The sequence below is a fragment of the Littorina saxatilis genome, linkage group LG8 (assembly GCF_037325665.1).
Source record: "Littorina saxatilis isolate snail1 linkage group LG8, US_GU_Lsax_2.0, whole genome shotgun sequence".
NCBI classification, from domain to species: Eukaryota; Metazoa; Mollusca; class Gastropoda; order Littorinimorpha; family Littorinidae; genus Littorina; species Littorina saxatilis.
The window spans coordinates 63,151,241-63,161,180 of record NC_090252.1 but is presented as its reverse complement, the minus strand read 5'-3'; the positions used below and the strand labels follow the sequence as shown (position 1 = coordinate 63,161,180).

General features: G+C 37.2%; 1 protein-coding gene and 1 long non-coding RNA gene across 3 annotated transcripts in view; both read right to left on the bottom strand.

Moving 5' to 3' along the window:
• Positions 1-9,940, bottom strand: part of LOC138974108 (uncharacterized) — a 116,665-nt gene that overhangs the window by 46,865 nt on the left and 59,860 nt on the right. The window lies entirely within an intron of this gene.
• LOC138974076 (uncharacterized) lies at positions 2,282-9,846 on the bottom strand. The gene is made up of 4 exons (XR_011458290.1): positions 5,197-9,846; positions 4,791-4,865; positions 4,405-4,488; positions 2,282-3,967 (listed from the first exon to the last, which is right to left on the bottom strand). It is a non-coding gene; the product is annotated as an uncharacterized lncRNA (long non-coding RNA).

Here is a 9,940-nt window from a genome sequence, read left to right as displayed (position 1 = left end):
CACATTCACAAAACACACTGACATTTGGGTTCACACATGTTATAGAAACACAGACACCTGGGTTTATACACTTCAGTCTTTTCTCTTAAAAACCTTTAAGATCCTACGCGTTAGGGGTCTCCCTTGGTCCATAGATGTGTATTGACGGGATCGCCAACTCGTTGCGCGCGCTCACCAAGTAGCGGAAAGCGGAAAAGACGATTTTGACAGTAACTTTACTTCCGGTGCAGTCTTTCAACACATGGAGAAGAAGGAGAATTTCGAAGGGGAGGTGGAGTTTGTGGCTGAGGTATGTGAAAAGCAAACAAAGCAATACAAAAAGATCATTGCTGATGATTGAAATGAGTCATGTGAATCAACAATAAAGATTGATTGTGGACGGCACGTCATTATTTTTGTTTTTAACACTTGAAACGCGAGAGCATCTGACACACTGGTAAATCCGAAGCTGTGCACTCAAGCTGATCAGCAGATCGTTTTTCTGCAGAATTCTCGCTCACATCGGCCACTATTTTAGCTCAGCGAACCGACAAATTTGCAACAGAACAATTTCTGAGTGTTAGAAATTCGGCTGTAGATTTATAGATACCCTTTCTATTCCATGGTTGTTGTTTTTTCAGGGGGAAAGTACCGACATCTCAATCGCTGAAAAGATGACAGCATCACCACAAAAGAAACTCCAAGAATTGCCAAAAGTAAGTAAAAATATTGACAGATCTATGTAAAAGACTATGAAAATTTAGAACTGGAACAACAGATATTCAAGAAATAACCGATAAGTGATATATTATAACTGAACCATTGATAGGTCTATGATGCATGGAAGTTAAAAATGGTGCAGGAACTGAAGTCAGATCAACACATCAAAAAGATCAGTGCAATATATTTGTTTTCTCTCCCCTCTTGCATAATTCTGTTTTGATATAGTCTATATGCTTGATGTCTTCTGTTGTTTTTAAATTCATTGTCACTTCTAAATTGCATGCTTTATTGCAGAACGCTTGTTCTTTCTGCCTTTCAACTGCCTTTCACCGGAGCTCAGAGAGCTTGTCGACCTATTCTCCACCAAATCGTTCAACTTCAAACGTCTATCAACTGCCATTAATAGCTATCATCCAGCTATTTGTATGGACAGTTAGACTTATTTCTCTAGAAATTTAGTTTTACTAAGGGTTTATTGTTCTGCTTTTTTTCAGACATTCCGTCCCGCACCAGAATTGCCAGAGGTTGTTGCAACTACAACTTTGAAGAACTGTGTCGTGATGTACAGCAGCTTCCCGAGTCATGGTGCCTCGCGAAGAACGAGGGGAACCAGGTGGTTAAGGTTGTTGTGCTGGAGCCTGGAGGCCAGCTTGGTTAAGGTTTGACTTTGAGTCAGCATTTTCAGTGATTTTTCTACGCAGCCGATGGTGTTTGGATTTAAAGTGTAAAGGAAAAAGTCCCTCCTGAAGCAGCGTGCTGCAGTTTAGACTGGCTTGGCGACAGTGTTGAAGTGAGTACGAGTGACAAGTAACATTTTCAGTAAATCGCTTTGTGTTACAATTAATCAACACCAATTCTGAGCCAAGAGAATGATTTTTTTTTTTTCCATTTGGAATGTTGTGTTTTATAGGTTAGGTGTGGAAAATTGGATTTGACTGTAAAGCTCTTTAGCAGAGAATGTAAATAAACTTGACCAAGAAATTATTGCAACAAATTTCAAACTCCCAAATTAAAGCATTGATTAATTCCCGTTAATTAATTAATTAAATTAAATGTCACAAGAATTTATGCTTTAATTTGGGTGCAACATGTTGAAACTTTGTTTGAGAATGTATCTACTTCATTGATTAAATATATGCATGTGTATGAATAGGAATCTTTCTTGTGTCAAATTGTGCGAATTGAGACTGAGTGAGATAGTGAATGTTGGTACATTACAGGGCCGGACTAAGCAAAGAGGAGGGGGGGGGGGGGTTGCCAGTGGTGGTCCAGGGGGATGTTCCTCTGCCCCTTGTGGGGGTCAGGGGAAGGGTAGGTCATATTCTGAGATAGGAAAATGGTCGCTCCTTGCATGAAACGGCATAAAATAAACAATAATACATTTTTTTTAAATAAGTGAGGTACATGTTTAGGTTGGGGAGGGGGGGTTGCATAACCCCCCCCCCCCCCCCCCCGTAGCCCTAGTCCGGCCCTGCATTAATTGTCACTGTATGGTGTGTGTCACTGTGACCAAAGATACATATGCTCTATTTGAGTTCATACAACTTCCAATTCCATTCAAACGTTAACAAAGTGTTGCTTTCTTTCTTTCTTTCTTTATTTGGTGTTTAACGTTGTTTTCAACCATTCAAGGTTATAACAAAGTGTTGCTGGTATGCGACTGAACATGTTCTATTAGGAAAGCAAAGCAAATTCCGGTGTACATAGTGGTCAACATAAAAACAATCAGACGCATCGATGCAAGACATTTATCAAGTGGCTGACAATTGATTTTGAAATGAAAACTGTTTGCAAAATATATCGCTGTCAAAATTATATTTTGAACAAGTACATAAAGGAATTAGGTTTGAACCATAGCAAAATGAATATGTTTAAATTTTTCATGTTGCAGACTTAAATTTACATGGACTCATGAAAATACAGAACAGGCACTGAACAAGCCATGTGATACAATACTGAACCAAATAGGAAGAGAAGTACATTTTAACGACAGCAGATTTTAACACAAAAAATCGACACCTAAGACAACAATCAAGAAGTTCAAATTCAATGTACATGCACTTGATCAGATGGGATAGTTTGTACTGCATGAAGAAAGATCATACACAACACACTACAGAGATCCTTCCTGATTGTTCTCAACATTGTATGTTTTCAGCTTTTTCCTCAAACTCCTTTCTTTCCATGTGCATTTCATTTTGTCCAACATTGCATGTTTTCAGCTTTTTCCTCAGTCTTTTCTTTCCATGTACATTTCATTTTGTCCATCATTGTCTTCAGTTTGTGGTGGAGTCTTATTTAAAAAAAAAACAGAACATTTTGCAAAGTGTCTTCTTGAACAGCTTGTGAAAGATCAAATGAATACAAAGTGTCATAAAAACACACCGGAACAGCATCACTGTTCCTGCATGGTTCAATAAAGTCATCTGCTTTTGCCTGTGTGTTGATGCACAGGTTTCCCAGAAAATATGTTCCATGGACATCAAATCACCAAAGGGAAGTAAAGTAATCGCTCTTTATGCATACGACATGTGTAATAGATTAAGCGAGAGTTGTACGGAACCTTTTCTCCTGGCACGAGAGGATGAAAGTCGCTTGTTCATTTCAATGCTTGTTATTCTCTCAGGTGCCAGGAGAAAAGGTTTTGTACAACTCTCGCTTACTCTATTACACGGTCATGTCGTATGAATAAAGAGCAATTACTTCCCTTTGGTTATTTGATATCATCAACGCTTTGCCTCATTCTGTTTAAGATTTCTGCTTTGTGTTGCATGGACAGACACATCTGCAATACATTGGGCTTGACAAAGGTCAGTTTGCCCTTGTTCAGCATGCTTGTCATGTCAGGGGTGTTTTCACTCTTTTCACTGTAGGATTCAGGTGCGCAAGTCAGGGCTTCCAAACACTGCAATTTCTCATCTCTGTACGCACTCTTTTGGAGACACCAAACTCTCTGTTTTAGCTTTTTGGCAACACATCCTCCAACATACTTTGCATTGTCCTCTTCATCCTCTTTGATTTCTAATGCACTTACTGGTTCCCTAGTTTTTCTTCATAGGCCTTTAAGACACCAACAGTATAAACATGTTCAAGGCAATCCAGGCTGAAACTGCAGGGGATACTGTCAACTCAGTAATGCCTGAATGCTGGGTTGAAAAAGCAGAGTAGTACCTGGCCCACGCCTTCTCCTTGGCAGCATTCCCAACCTTGCCTCAGGGAACTAGGCAGTCATGAAGAAGCAGAAGTTTCTCTTCCAGATCTGCACCTAAAACACAGAAAATAAAATATTATAAATAAAACAACACACAAATATAGCAGAAATCAACCCAAGAGTGAAACTGAAGATGTAGATGCATGCACACAATCAAAACCAACAACACACGACAACAACCCAAAACTACACTTTACATGAATGGATGTGAACATATTAAATTTTTTATTCCATTTGTCGTTATAGAACGTGTTGACAAACCACTTTCATGAATCCTTATCATGTCTTTCAACTATGACATGTGCTATCAATGATCCTAAAAAACACATGAAATATTGTAGTGGCAGGCATGTACCTAAAATATTTGTAAACAGTAGCCTCTCTGTGCAACGAAGCAGTATTTTTGCTCGAAAACTATGAATGAAAGTGATCTTTCAGGTACTGGGACTTTGCAAGCTGATTTTTTTATATCGCCTTACTCAAAAACTTACTTTTCAATTACTGAATTGGTCGACAAGCCCTCTGAGCTCCGGCGAAAGGCAGTTGTCATTCTTGGTAGATCATGCACAAGCGTTCTGCAATAAAGCATGCAATTTAGAAGTGACAATGAATTTAAAAACAACAGAAGACATCAAGCATATATCAAAACAGAATTATGCTGGAGGGGAAAGAAAACAAATATATTGCACTGATCTTTTTGATGTGTTGATCTGACTTCAGTTCCTGCACCATTTTTAACTTCCATGCATGATGTACATTCAAATCAATCAATGGTTCAGTTATAATATATCACTTATCGGTTATTTCTTGAATATCTGTTGTTCCAGTTCTAAATTTTCATAGTCTTTTACATAGATCTGTCAATATTTTTACTTACTTTTGGCAATTCTTGGAGTTTCTTTTGTGGTGATGCTGTCATCTTTTCAGCGATTGAGATGTCGGTACTTTCCCCCTGAAAAAACAACAACCATGGAATAGAAAGGGTATCTATAAATCTACAGCCGAATTTCTAACATTCAGAAATTGTTCTGTTGCAAATTTGTCGGTTCGCTGAGCTAAAATAGTGGCCGATGTGAACGAGAATTCTGCAGAAAAACGATCTGCTGATCAGCTTGAGTGCACAGCTTCGGATTTACCAGTGTGTCAGATGCTCTCGCGTTTCAAGTGTTAAAAACAAAAATAATGACGTGCCGTCCACAATCAATCTTTATTGTTGATTCACATGACTCATTTCAATCATCAGCAATGATCTTTTTGTATTGCTTTGTTTGCTTTTCACATACCTCAGCCACAAACTCCACCTCCCCTTCGAAATTCTCCTTCTTCTCCATGTGTTGAAAGACTGCACCGGAAGTAAAGTTACTGTCAAAACCTCTCGCAGCCGCAGACGGGAGTTCGAAACAGAGCCAGCGTTGGCGCGCGCGCAGAGTTGGCGATCCTGTCAAGGGATATCTATGCTTGGTCCAACGTGTGTGAATGTTTTGTGTGTGGACTGTATAGTTATCCGATTTGAACATTTTGCATTATGTATGCATTTTAATGTGCAAAAAATATTCTTGTAATTAATACTGTGGTATTTGTTGAAATGATTGTATACTTTCTTTTCCATAAACCCCAAAGGATATGGGTGGATAATTGATCTGTTATCATGCAAGAACTTTGACTTTTGCCTTCTTTTTGTAGGTTTTAGATTGTGTTTGATGATGATTATTACATAAATCCTTCAGTTCACATAATAGAACCAAATGTTCCATATTTGACTAACTGAACACGAACCCGAAAAATATTTGCTTCATACCTGAAATACAAATCTGACAACTGGCCAATATAAGGTAAGTATGTTTTTTTGTCAGGTTACTATGAACACTTTGAAAAGCAAATAGTTTTGGGATTCGTGTCCAGTTCGCAGCAGGTGTTATGTGGAAATTGTTCATAGATCTGTGTGTGGGGGAGGGGGAGGAGAAGGAAGATATAGAACCATTTGCTGCCCATTGTGATATCATACACTGAAATGAGTACAGACTGCATCCATGGTTTTTCGTGGTGTGTTTTATTCAACATAAGAAAAAAAGGTAAGTATACTGAGTACACTTGAATCGTTCAAACGGATCATGGACAATTCTGTGCTATACAGCAGTACCTCTCCTAACTCCAACAATAACAACAAACCATATGAGATTTCTTTCGTCAAAAAGTTTAATCTACTTGTGATCCATGACATTACAGTATGCTAAACAAAAAATTTAAAACAATTAAATAGAATATTTTTTTTAAATCCTTTTCACACACAAGAGCAATCTTTCCTTGTTGACTGTTGCAAGACTGACATAAGCTGCCAAAACAGAAAATTGTAACCCCATTAATCTTCAGAAACCCTTTCTGAAAGGGTGTTCACTCACAAATAAGGCCTCACTGTTGCAAATCAAATACAAACAAAACAAAATAATAAAATAAACAAAACAAAACAATAAAACATGGCATTTCAAAATCAAAAAAACTAATATTTTTTTCAGAAAAACTAAAACATAACATGATGAGATTCTCAAGCCAAAGCAACTACAATTTCAGTCGTGCATTTCAGTAAACATTACATTATCCCAAAGAGTGAAGAGTTGGTTGTTTTTTTTACTTTCTAGGTACAATACTGCCCTTTTGTAGTAATGATCACTGATAATTTCACAGAACACGTCAAGATAGATTGAAAATCAAAACGCACACACACGTCTATTTCAACATAAGAATTGGAGGCGTAAGTTGTAACCTCATTACTTTTCAGAACCCCATTCTGTTAGGGACCCTGTTAACTTTCTTGTTGACTGATGCAAGACTGACATAAGCTGACAAAACAGGAAGTACAAGTGGCTTGGCAAAATGTATCCTGTAATAAAAATGAATCTAACCTGAAAAAAACACCACTAAAGAGTGCTAGTGTCTTGTGAATAGTAGGAAACTACAAAAAAAAGGGAAAAAAAGAAAGAAACAAACAAAAAGTTACATTAAAAATAGCTTCACAGAACATAATAATAATAATAATAATAAATGAGCATTTATATAGCGCAACATCATAACTTTACAATTATGCTCTTTGCGCTTGACACATTTAAAATTCAAACACAGTTATACAAGCATTTACATCTACATTCATAGTCAGCAACGCTTGATTAAAAGCATACATACACCATCAAACATACATTACAACAGATTCTTCCACTAATTAAGTAATAAAAACATGAATAAAATAGGTAGTAAAAACAAGGAAATACCAGCTGAATACCCTTAATCAAACAGAACATGTTATTAATACTGAAAAACAGCCCTAAATGTGTATACACATTATCACATTATCACTAAAAACATAAGATTGATTGAAGTTTATTTAAAAAAAGAAACACCCATGCAAAAAAATGTCAGCATAGAAATTGGATGCATGACTGTAACATTTTTTTTCACAAACCCATTCTGGCCGAGTGTTCACTTGAATGCACACCCTTATTGTAGCAAATCAAACAAATACACCAAAAAAACCTTAAAATAAGATTTTTGCTGACCGCTGAACACTTTAGTTACATATTTTCAAACAGCAAAGAAACATTACATAAATATAGTTAATTTTAAACAGATTTTCCCCTCACAGTATTACGATAGGAGATTTTCCCGCCAAGACGTGTGACACAGTCCTTCAAAATAAAATAGTGAAAATGATATTTCAGCAAAATTCTAGCTAAAATATAACACAGCGAGATGTTCAAGCCAAGTCAACTGAAATGTAAGTTTTGCATTTCAACCGTACATATCCCAAAGGGTGAAGAGTTGTGTTTTCTTTTCTTACTTTCTATGTACAATACTGCCCTTAATAAGTATTACAAATAATTTCACAGAAAAAAAGCTGGATAAAATCAAAACTGCATACTAACGTCTATTTTAACATGAAAATAGGATGCAGAAATTGTAACCCCATTGACGGGCGCTGTGGCGGGGTGGTAAGACGTCGGCCTCTTAATCGGAAGGTCGAGGGTTCGAATCCCGGCCGCGGCCGCCTGGTGGGTTAAGTGTGGAGATTTTTCCGATCTCCCAGGTCAACTTATGTGCAGACCTGCTAGTGGCTTATCCCCCTTCGTGTGTACACGCAAGCACAAGACCAAGTGCGCACGGAAAAGATCCTGTAATCCATGTCAGAGTTCGGTGGGTTATAGAAACACGAAAATACCCAGCATGCTTCCTCCGAAAGCGGCGTATGGCTGCCTTAATGGCGGGGTAAAAACGGTCATACACGTAAAATTCCACTCGTGCAAAAACACGAGTGTACGTGGGAGTTTCAGCCCACGAACGCAGAAGAAGAAGAAGAAGAAAGTAACCCCATTATTTTTCAGAAACCCATTCTGACAGGGTGTTCACTCAAATAAATCTAATTGTAGCAAATCAAATAATAAACAAAGCAAAATGATAACACAAACAAAACAAAAATCAAAGAAACTAATATTTCAGCAAAATTCTAGCTTACAAATAACATGCTGAGATTCTCAAGGCAAAGCAACTAAAATTTAAGTCATGCATTTTAGTGAACATTACAATCATACTCTCTCAGGTTTTTTTTTGTTTTTTTTTTTACATTAGAGACTTTAAGAAGGGCTACCACATTCATATGGTTGGCATTTTCGTGGTTGCAAAAGACACTCGGCGGGGGAACACCATGTGTCGCTAGTACAGCGGTTAAGAGGACAGAAGAATTTTGTTTCGCTGGTCGCACCGGTTCAGAAGTGTCGATCAGATAATACCAGCTGCCTCACTTCTGCTGAAACGCATCAGATACTCAGGCCACAACTCAACACATCATAAACTTTAACTGCTTCATGCATTTTTCTCCTCTAGGCGGCTTGACCAGCCAACTGAAAAGTTGAGTCGGCCTGATGTTTGGGTCGCCATCTTGAAATTTCTTTCGTCTGCTCAGTCACTCACTTACCCAATTCAAGCCTGCTTTACGGCTTTTTAAACTTGATTTTTAAAAACATTTCAATGATAAATCGCGCCTAAAGATGTCAGAGCATACATCGATTACACAAGGTAGGCATATTTTATGACTATTCGAATATAAAACGCGACCGAAGTCACTTTCGTCAGAATGACCAATTCTACGAATTTCGTTTCTCTTGGCGAAGCGAATTTCTGTTCGTAGAGATCGGAAGTCACGTGTACTCAAAAAGGTGTGACGTTTTACAACCGAAAATGCCAACGAAACGAATGTGGTAGTGCTTCTTAATCTCTCTATTATCCCAAAGAGTGAAGAGAAGTCTTTTTACTTTCTATGTACAAACCTGCCCTTTTGTAATAGTAATTACTTTTAATTTCTGAGAAATTAAAAATTAAAACATACACACACGCCTTGTTCAACACAAGAATTGGAGGCATAAATTGTAACCTCATTATTTTTCAGAAACCCATTCTATTAGGGTGTTCCCTGGATTACTGCCTCATTGTAGCAAATCAAATACAAAAATAAAAATAACCCACTTAAAATAAGATTTTTGCCGACAGCTTAACACTTTAGCCACACTGTGAAAAACCAATCAAAGAAATAGCATAAAAAGAGCTTTTCAACAGAATTTGCCCTAATAGATAAAGATTGAATTTTTTTTTCAAATTAAGACTCCTCATTAGAGGTGTGTCACAGTCTGTCAAAATCAAATCAAAGAAAACAATATTCCAGGAAAATGCTAGATTAAATATGGCATGATGAGATTTGCAAGCCAAATCAACTTTCTTTTTTGATGTACAATGTCGTGACTTTCATAATTATTATAACATAAGAATGTAAGATTTAATAAAACCTGCAGATGTGAAGTGTTGTTTTTGGTGTTTGTTTTTTCTCAACATGGGATTGTGTTTACAGCCAACAATTTTGACAAACCTACCAATCCATACTTTCAGTTTCCTTTATGCCATCCCCGGCGAAACGGTCAAGAATAATTCTAGAACCATTCAAGAAACGTTCATGAATATTCATGAATATATATTCTAGAAGTTTCTTGA